Raw genomic sequence first — 11,394 nt, forward strand, 5'->3', positions numbered from 1 at the left:
AGAAAAGTTTCTTGAAGACATAGTCAGGCTAAGAGAGAGTGGGAATTGTCATGCTTTAAAACTTTGGGTTGTCATGCATATATAATTGTGCATATCTTCACATGTTATTAATGCTGTTATGTTTTAAGTATTTTTGTTGCTTTCCAAGTCTTGTGCTATCACCTCTTAGGAACTTGAAGGAGAAAGTGGTGGGGAAACAAAAGGCAGCTCTAGCTGACATGGTACAAGACAGCAGATTCAGTTGGAATGTCATTTTGTTGTGTGATGAGAGATGGAAATTAAATTGTGTATGGTGTGATCATAGAACAGAGGCCATATGTTTCTGATTTGGTATACCCACAGAGAAAGTTTGTTATCATTGTTTTTATAATAATTTGTAGGTTTTTTAATTCATGTTTTATTATAATTGTTTGTCCATTTATAAGTAATTTCCAAGTTCATGTAAATTGAACATTAGGGAGCTATTGTTCAAGAGGGGGGGGACTGTTGGATTCGGGGTAAACTTTGAACATTGAGATATTAAAGACATGATAGATCTGACGCATAGTGTATAAGGAGTGAAAGAGACTGGGTTTTATTTCAGGAGGTAATGGTGTCTGTAGAAAGACAGATGGCTTTGGAATGTGTTGGGTGGACGGGTGGAGATCACAGGATTGCTTTAGGGGAAGCGGATGGACATCTGTGGATTAGGCGAAGGAGGGGTTGAGCTCAGGTCAGATCCCCTGAATGGAGTAATAAGGGTTTATTTATTTAAGCAAACCAGACGGTATAATTTATGATAATTTTTTAAATTGAAGGATAGCCATGGGCACACTCCAACACATAATTTACAAACAAAGCATTTGTGTTTAGTGAGTCCGCCAGATCAGAGGCAGTAGGGATGACCAGGGAGGTTATCTTGATAAGTGTGTGAATTGGACCATTTTCCTGTCAAAATGTAACAAGTATTTTAGGCTATCAGGGATAATGTATGGCGTAAAAAGTACATTATTTTCTTTAGGAATGTAGTAAAGTAAAAGTTGGCAAAAATATAAATAGTAAAGTAGATACCCCAGAAAATGACTTAAGTAGTACTTTAAAGTATTTTTACTTAAGTACTTTACACCACTGAAATTGGTAGGCTGACTGCAGAAATGTCCACCAGAGCTATTGCCAGAGAATTGAATGTTAATTTCTCTACCATAAGCCGCCTCCAACGTCGTTTTAGACTATTTGGCAGTACGTCCAACCGGTCTCACAACCACAGACCATGTGTATGGCGTCGTGTGGGCGAGCGGTTTGCTGATGTCAACATTGTGAAACGAGTGCCCCATTGTGGCGGTGGTGTTATGGTATGGGCTGGTATAAGCTATGGACAACAAACACAATTGTGAAATTTATTGTCAATCAGTGTTGCTTCCTAAGTGGACAGTTTGATTTCACAGAAGTGTGATTGACTTGGAGTTACATTGTGTTGTTTAAGTGTTCCCTTTATTTTTTTTGAGCAGTGTATATACTGGTTATATATATATACACACACTTGTGATGGTGAAAACATGTTTTTGTCTGAATTACAGCTGTAACGACCCTTTGGGAAGAATTAAACTTGGTTAAGCTTTTCTAGTGTCCGTGAGTTATTTACTCTGAAAAATTAGAACCTAACACTACAATGTGCCCCTGCACATTGACTCTGTACCACCTCCCCCTGTATATAGACTCTTTACTGTTATTTTATTGTTGCTCTTTAATTATTATCTTGTTTTTTTATTTTTTTATTTTTTACTTCAGTTTATTTTAGTAAATACTTTCTTAACACTTATTTTTCTTAAAACTGCATTTTTGGTTAAGGGCTTGCAAGTAAGAGTTTCACTGTAATGTCTACACCTGTTGTATTCAGCGCAATACTCTTTTGCATACTCACTCTTTTGCATACCAAATGTAAAATAGGGAGCTTGTAGTAGTTGTATGGACAAAGATTCAGCAACAGGCAGGCAGGTAGAGGTGCAAATCAGTGTGATTTTATTTACACAGTGTTGGTGGTTCAAGATGACTTTGATAAATGTACCAAGTAAACAGATTCAATAACCTTTTACATACTCATTTCAGTTTGATTTGAATTTCATTTCCCAATTGAAACCCCAAACATATGTTCTTATATGACCGATTGGGGTTATAAACACCTGTGCAATACAATACGGTGTTTGCTCTATATCCTAAAGCTTAGGCATTAGCTCAGGAGAGCGTCATTGGCTGTTAGTTACAGTACATGTTCAATTGTAAAAGACGTTGCACATAGAGTACATCTGAAATAACGCTGGCAAACATGCTTTACTTACTCTAGCCTATCATGCATGTTAATATAAAAACCTATGCTACAGTTTTCAAAATAAAATGTTAAAAAATATATATTTGTGTTAAATCTAGTTTTTGTTAATAGACTGATGGTACTCTTATTTTCTCAGACTATGGTGCTGGGTCTGGGAGAGCTTTTCCTGGAAAGATACGGTCGCTAGTGTTTGTATAAGATATAAACTGAACGTTTTAATAGCTTGTTTGGTTCAAATTGAAAGAAGGGATAAATTGAACTTTTAATAGATTGTTTAGGTTAAATTGATAGACTAATTCATTCAAAATAATAGCGAAGCGAATTTCGATGTAAGCTTAAATCATTGCCTAAATGATCTGCTGGAATAATGTATTGAGAATGGAGTCGTATTTAAATTACTGTATCATAGAGGAGACAGTTACCTAAATTAAAGAAATTCCAAATAATAGCGGAGAGATAATGGCGATAAAGTGGTGCCCACCGAAATGTTTTTCATTCTTATGGATTGACTGACATATGTTATAAATTTGGCGGTACGTGTTATTTTTAAAGTCTTGGACATTTCATAAGTGGGAAGAGGAAAGAGAAGAGAAAGTTGTAAAGTTTGGTTTTAATCTTACGATAAGAGGTAAGACAAAACGTTGAGAGGAGAGGGATTATATTCTTTGCCCACTGGAAAGAAAGAAAAATAGGATATGTTAAGCTGAAAGTGATTTAAGTGTGAGTAAGGAAACATTGTGATAATGTGTTCTGATGGTTATTGATTCTTGGTTTGATTGTTTCGGTTACACCAGTGAATTTGAGCAGGAAAGTTCATGTATTCTAACATTGTAATCTGTTTCCATTACGTGGAACAATGCCAGGTCATTAAAGTTGATTGCAGTTTGAGTAGTTATTATTTTTACAGGGACAGTGCATCATTAATCACAGTTGTGTGTGTCTAATGGCAGGGTATTCCAGACATGGGAAGCTCTCACACTGAAAGCAGATTGACTAAAGGTACTTTTCCTTAAAGGAACTATACAGTCATCTCTCATGGCGGATCTTGTGGATCTGCTGCCATAAGGTTTGGGTTTTCTGCTTAACAAAAGTACTGAGTAGAGGGGGAGCCTGGACATTTAGAATCTTGAATACAAGATAGGCGTCAGTGTATTGCATAAGATTTTTTCCAACTCAGGAGCTTATGCTTTCTATAGCTATTGGGTTTCCTATCAAGTACTTTGAGAGCCTGTTTGCAGACAGACTGAATGGGTTTTAATGTTGAAAAGCAAGCTTGGGCCAAACTAGTAAGGTAGTATGTTAAGTGGGGGAGTATCATAGATTTGAAATATAGTTTTGTTACCTCTATAGTCAAAACAATTTCATATGTTTTGGAAAATTAGCTAGGTTGAATTTGGTTATTTGAGCTGTTTTATTTGCTGTTTTATTTAAAATCAGATACCACCTGGAGCTTTTCCCCTGATACATAGACATCTTTCTCAGGGGCATCAGTTGTTTTCTTTGTGAGGAACATGCAGACTGTGTTTTTTTAATTTATTGAGATGCAAACATGAGTCTCTGAGCAAGTTCGTCATCTGAACCATTATAGTAGTGAGTTCTTGTGTAGTTTGTTGTTTGTTATTTGCAGGCATTTATCACTGTATCATCTGCATACATTGGAACTTCAGACCCTGTACAGACAGAAGGAAGATCATTAATGTACGAGCTGAACAGTATTTACCTTTGGGGAATGCAAACCTTGTAGATATGAGTGGAAAAAAGTTAGTTTTGATTTTTACGCTGATGAGACAGTGCCAACTTTTGAAAGATTTTAGATTTGTTAAAAATCAGGATAGTTTTTACTAAACATATCAACAGGTTGAAATGATTAGATTGCTGATTAAAGGGGTTATGGGTTTGTTTATTTGTTTACTGTTTATTGTTTATTTTAGGTGTTGATTTTACTTAATGAAACATTGTATTATCTGATGTGTTTGAGTAGGATTCTTTCTTCCGGGACGGATGGAAGTTATCTAAAGTATGTAAGTTAAAGGAGACCTGGGAGAACACGTCTACATTTGTATTAAATGCCTGGGATTAAATATCACTGATTCCTTACGCTGAGAAATGTACTACATTTGTGACAGAGGAAAAAATAATTACATTTAGATAGTAATGATATCAGGATAATTGTATCTAAGGGTAGCATGTTCACTTACGCATACATATACATTGGTGTAGATTATCAAATCAAATTTTATTTGTCACATACACATGGTTAGCAGATGTTAATGCGAGTGTAGCGAAATGCTTGTGCTTCTAGTTCCGACAATGCAGTAATAACCAACAAGTAATCTAACCTAACAATTCCACAACTACTACCTTATACACACAAGTGTAAAGGGATAAAGAATATGTACATAAAGATATATGAATGAGTGATGGTACAGAACGGCATAGGCAAGATGCAGTAGATGGTATCGAGTACAGTATATACATATGAGATGAGTAATGTAGGGTATGTAAACATAAAAGTGCATAGTTTAAAGTGGCTAGTGATACATGTATTACATAAAGATGGCAAGATGCAGTAGATGATATAGAGTACAGTATATACATATACATTATATTAAGTGGCATTGTTTAAAGTGGCTAGTGATACATTTTTTTATCAATTTCCATCAATTCCATTATTAAAGTGAGCTGGAGTTGGATCAGTATGTTGGCAGCAGCCACTCGATGTTAATGGTCTTGAAATAGAAGCTGTTTTTCAGTCTCTCGGTCCCTGCTTTGATGCACCTGTACTGACCTCGCCTTCTGGATGATAGCGGGGTGAACAGGCAGTGGCTCGGGTGGTTGTTGTCCTTGATGATCTTTATGGCCTTCCTGTGACATCGGGTGGTGTAGGTGTCCTGGAGGGCAGGTAGTTTGCCCCCAGTGATGCGTTGTGCAGACCTCATTACCCTCTGGAGAGCCTTACGGTTGTGGGCGGAGCAGTTGCCGTACCAGGCGGTGATACAGCCCGACAGGATGCTCTCGATTGTGCATCTGCAGAAGTTTGTGAGTGCTTTTGGTGACAAGCCGAATTTCTTCAGCCTCCTGAGGTTGAAGAGGCGCTGCTGCGCCTTCTTCACAACTTTGTCTGTGTGGGTGGACCAATTCAGTTTGTCCGTGATGTGTACCGAGGAACTTAAAACTTACTACCCTCTCCACTACTGTCCCGTCGATGTGGATAGGGGGGTGCTCCCTCTGTTGTTTCCTGAAGTCCACAATCATCTCCTTTGTTTTGTTGACGTTGAGTGTGAGGTTATTTTCCTGACACCACACTGAGGGCCCTCACCTCCTCCCTGTAGGCCGTCTCGTCGTTGTTGGTAATCAAGCCTACCACTGTAGTGTCGTCCGCAAACTTGATGATTGAGTTGGAGGCGTGCATGGCCACGCAGTCGTGGGTGAACAGGGAGTACAGGAGAGGGCTCAGAACGCACCCTTGTGGGGCCCCAGTGTTGAGGATCAGCAGGGTGGAGATGTTGTTACCTACCCTCACCACCTGGGGGCGGCCCGTCAGGAAGTCCAGGACCCAGTTGCACAGGGCGGGGTCGAGACCCAGGGTCTCGAGCTTGATGACGAGTTTGGAGGGTACTATGGTGTTAAATGCTGAGCTGTAGTCGATGAACAGCATTCTCACATAGGTATTCCTCTTGTCCAGATGGGCTAGGGCAGTGTGCAGTGTGGTTGCGATTGCATTGTCTGTGGTTCTATTGGGGCGGTAAGCAAATTGGAGTGGGTCTAGGGTGTCAGGTAGGGTGGAGGTGATATGGTCCTTGACTAGTCTCTCAAAGCACTTCATGATGACGGAAGTGAGTGCTACGGGGCGGTAGTCGTTTAGCTCAGTTACCTTAGCTTTCTTGGGAACAGGAACAATGGTGGCCCTCTTGAAGCATGTGGGAACAGCAGACTGGGATAAAGATTGATTGAATATGTCCGTAAACACACCAGCCAGCTGGTCTGCGCATGCTCTGAGGACGCGGCTGGGGATGCCGTCTGGGCCTGCAGCCCTGCGAGGGTTAACACGCTTAAATGTTTTACTCACGTCGGCTGCAGTGAAGGAGAGTCCGCAGGTTTTGGTTGCGGGCCGTGTCAGTGGCATTGTATTGTCCTCAAAACGAGCAAAGAAGTTATTTAGTCTGTCTCGGAGCAAGACATCTTGGTCCGCAACGTGGCTGGTTTTCTTTTTGTAATCCGTGATTGACTGTAGACCCTGCCACATACCTCTTGTGTCTGAGCCGTTGAATTGCAACCCTACTTTGTCTCTATACTGACGCTTAGCTTGTTTGATTGCCTTGAGGGAATAGCTACACTGATTAAAATGTATGAATAATGATTGGAGGACGTACAATGGAATTATCATTATTAGGTTTTGTTTATAGTTAACTTAAGTTTTTGTGTGTTTTTACATTAAGGTTTGCAAATACACACACACAAAACATTTATAACTATTTGTTGGTGTTTTTAAAATAGTATGTTTGATTTGTTTTAAAATTTGTTTATTGCCAAGGTATCTTAAAGGGGCACGCACGCACATGGAATTTTTCTGAGTTTTTATTTTCTGAGTTTTAATTAAACACGTGATTTCTTTTGATAAAGGAATGTTCTGGGAACCTGGGATACAACATGTAGGAAATGTTTGACTATTTTTGTAAATTGTCTAATATAGTAAAAAACACTTCTTTGAAGGGTTTTGTATGACCTATGACCTCTATCATGACCTACCGTTGTGGCTTGATCACCCTCATTGGAAAGCCATTTGGATAATGAATTTATGGTCATTTGTAATACTGATTTCAAGGTAATTTGTGTAATTTAAAAATATAGTTCTTAGCCATTTCAACTAAGGGTAGGCTGCTTTAAGTCTATTTTCCTATGACCATATGGGTTAAATCATTTGTTTGAAGTTTTTCAGAGTAGTGATTTTAATTTGATTAGGTTATTTGAAATGTTGTTTTATCTTTTGTACCAGTAGTAGTTTTGTTTTATACATTACTCTCATACTGAGAGATATGTGTTAAAAATGGGGGAGGATTCTGTTCTTTGAGGTTTTGGATTGAAGTTTATACACCTTGAGTGATATGTGAAGGAGTGTATTGTATTGTTGTGTTTGTTCTGTTCTATTCCCGAGGGGATATAGGTCTAACTTCCTGATCCTGTGGCTCTACGATGGAGTTGACAGTGTGATGGGGATTATAAGCCAATTTGAAATAATAGTTTCAATAGAATGTGTTGTTATTCTCTTTGAAATATGTTTAGAATGTGTATTAAGAATAATTGGTAAAAGTAATAATTTATCATGTAGTTAATGAACTGAACTAAACTGTTGTTCTGATCTGTTCTTTCGAGGTTGTCATGAAAAGTGACATCAGACGGTATCTTAATGCATGGAAGAGAAAATTGGACCGAACAGTGTGTGTACCTCAAAACCCCCTCTAACTGGCTGAAGAAGAGTGACAAAGGCGTTGAATAAGTCCCTGTCTGGACCACTTCTACCGGAAGAAGGGAGCCGAGCCAGAAATCGGTGTACAAATCCGATCTAAGCTATCAACTGTTTTTTTCTCATGTTTCTCTCAGGGGTGTGAGAGGAGTCCACGTGGAGTGAGCATGGAGAGAGATCTGTTCTAAACTTTTCTTATGTTGCTGGTATATTGGTTGACGAATGGACAAGACATAAGGGGTGGTAAAGGTGAGATATTGAAATTGGGACATTATCATGGGCCATCCACTTTGAACTGTAAAGTTATCTGAAGAAGAACAAAAAGGACGCCAGAAGAATCAGTGCCTGAAGGAGGGAGTTGATCAACTGTGCCAACAAATTGTTTTAGACTTTTGGGGTATCAGGTTGATTGTATATGTCTACACCACGTAAAATTATAGTAATTTAGATTAAGAATGCATTGAGATACTGATCTGTATTATAATCGTGATTAAAAAGTTAATAGTAGAATTATGGGATAATTATACTGAATGTTAATATGAATGTAAATTCTGCCAATATTGATGGGTGTTAAATTGAGTTTTTTACTTTGAGTGATAAGACCAATTTGAATCACTGAGCATTGTCATTCTAAATTTCGGTTGGATAATTAGTTGGGTTTTTAATTATGATTTGGTATATGAATGATTTCCCTGACCTATTCTCTATTCCTGACTACATCTCTGATGGTGAGGACTCCAATTCTGAGCATAAGGACTTAGAGGGTTGACTGTCCTATATGTTGTGATGAGGCCTGTGTTTAGACACTGGTTCTCCTGTAACTTAGGGAGCATTTCTATGTTCTGTTTTTTATTTGTATTTTCCTCAACAATGGATTATTCTGTGTGACTAAACATGTGCAAGTCTGTCTTGTAGAATAAAGGTTGTAAACTTAGTTTCAGAAGGGAGAAAGCTTACATATAAGCTAAGGTACTTGACATTGAAGGGATTTGATTCTTTATTTTCTTTTAAATATTGATTATGTATTTTTTTTTAATTCATATAATCTGCAACTACTGTTAGTAAGGTGTAAAGTTACTGTTCTGATTCTCCAGAAGGGATAGAGTCCCTTGAGAGGGGAATGTCGTAGCCGAATCAGAATTAGTTAGGTAACATAGATAAATAAGATGTTTTATTTACATAATATGCTTATGTGAGATACTTGTCATTAGAATGTCTCCCTTTGGACTATACTGTTGACAGTCCCTTCTCAGCTAGGGCTCAGTCATTTGGGGCCCAGAGAGGGGAGAGGTCAGGCTTGTCTTCATGTGTGAATGTATCTGTTAAACCATGTGATGCTATGCAGAATATCCGAAGGGGAGGAGGACAGAATGGAACATTGTCTTCTTATGGGAATGTGTCTGTAACTATTCCTAAACCATGTGAAGGGATGGCGTGATTAATGGGGAACCAGTTAGTTGTCTCCACAATGTCTGTACGCCAGTCACTCCCTCCTTTTATCATTGGAGGGAGGAGTATGGCAGTGTATGGAACCATTGTATGTCCCCTCTGATGTTGCCCTTCTCTTGACCTAGTATATGACCTAGAGGCTCACTCCCCTCAGTGAGCTTGTCTAGGAGTGGGGAGAAGAGGGGGTGTATTTGAGATGGGAGTATCTAGAATTGACAATTAATATATGCCATTGGATGAGGTAATGTTTTGGTACTATGAAGTACCAAGAACGAGATTAGAACCTCGTCTTAGAGACCAAACTGAACGATAATTTATAGCTAATGCTATCTGGCTATGGGATACTCCTCTCTCAAGTAAAAGTCTTTCTTTGTGAACTGTTCCTAAGATCTGTGGTTCGTCATTTAAGTTGAGAGGGGTGTATTTTGTCTATAAAAGATCTTGGCATTCTCTTATAGGGACTCTCAGAATTAATTTATAGACACTGAATTGAACTGAGAGTCAAAGGGCTATGGTGAAGCTCATATAATTAAAGATTAAGTTTAAATATAACTCTGACTTGTGTGTGGTTTGTAAACTCTCCTAATTTAGTAATACAGGAAAAGACCACGACAATACCCAGATCATGATGAAAGTAGCAGAGATAGTGTTGTCATTTCAGACACTGTTGTCAACTTTCAGTAATGAGTTTGTCACAGAAGGCATAACACTTGAAAGAATAGCAACCGATCCCTGTATACAGGGGGCCACATCACCAGAAGGAAAGTTTGCTGTGATAATAGCATCACATCTCCTGCAGAGTGTGATTAAGAAACATGTGACTCAGAGTTTTGTATGGTTGGATCCTCTTCCAACGCAACTAATCTCTCACTTCTGACCGCTAGTAAACACTTGACATACCTCTCAGAAGATTGGGACCGAGTGATGGTAAACGGAAAGTGTCAGAAGGTGGCTGCTTATCAACCTTTGGGGCTCAAAGTCTACAGTAACAAGGGTGTTCACAAACGGGTAGATGGTAGATCGGCCTTGGGATGAGAAATGTGTACCTAACTTGAGCACAGGAAAGTATTATCCACAGGTACCAACTGTAGCAAAACACAGGAGGTCATTGGAGATGTTGGTGGCTAAGGACCAGGGAATGAACTGGGAGACAGGTAAGGAGTATCTGAAAGGTTCAGTCCTAGACCTATCAGTAAACCACAAAAATAACAGGAGATCAGGAGACGGATTCCGAGTGAAAGCTATTCTTACTGCAGTCGCTGTAGGGACAGTAACAGAAGGAGCAGTACTAGTAGCGCAGGATGCTATATTGACAGCATGGAACTGGACTACTGCACAAATGAGGGGTATTGTGAGATATGGGTCAGGAGCAGTGTTAGTAATAGCAGGGGTTACTTTGGTGATATTGTGTGGATATCATGTACTGAGGGCATTGATGTTAAAAATGACTACACAGTGATGAGTTACCTCAAGATGAGGTAAAATTGATTAAGGCTAGCGTATATATCGGGTGGCTATGGAGGAAGAGGATGGGGAGCAAAGTGAGAATGACATGGCTTGGGAACACCTGTTGGATCCTGTAGTCTGAAGGGGAAGACTGGGCGAAAGCATGAGGAAGCTTTTTTAGAGCTTTCATTTATGCCAACCTCAGCAGAAAAGTTTCCTGAAGACATAGTCAGGCTAAGAGAGAGTGGGAATTGTCATGCTTTCAAACTTTGGGTGTCATGCATATATAATTGTGCATATCTTCACATGTTATTAATGCTGTTATGTTTTATGTATTTTTGTTGCTTTCCAAGTCTTGTGCTATCACCTCTTAGGAACTTGAACAAAAGGCCGCTCTAGCTGACATGGAACAAGACAGCAGATTCAGTTGGAATGTCATTTTGTTGTGTGATGAGAGATGGAAATTAAATTGTGTATGGTGTGATCAAAATGTTTCTGATTTGGTATACCCACAGAGAAAGTTTGTTATCATTGTTTGATCATTTATAATAATGTTAGTTTTTTAAATTCATGTTTTATTATAATTGTTTGTCCATTTATAAGTAATTTCCAAGTTCATGTAAATTGAACATTAGGGAGCTATTGTTCAAGAGGGGGGGGACTGTTGGAGTCGGGGTAAACTTTGAACATTGAGATATTAAAGACATGATAGATCTGACGCATAGTGTAT

Source organism: Salvelinus fontinalis, chromosome 32, assembly GCF_029448725.1.
Source record: "Salvelinus fontinalis isolate EN_2023a chromosome 32, ASM2944872v1, whole genome shotgun sequence".
In the NCBI taxonomy this organism is placed as follows: Eukaryota; Metazoa; Chordata; class Actinopteri; order Salmoniformes; family Salmonidae; genus Salvelinus; species Salvelinus fontinalis.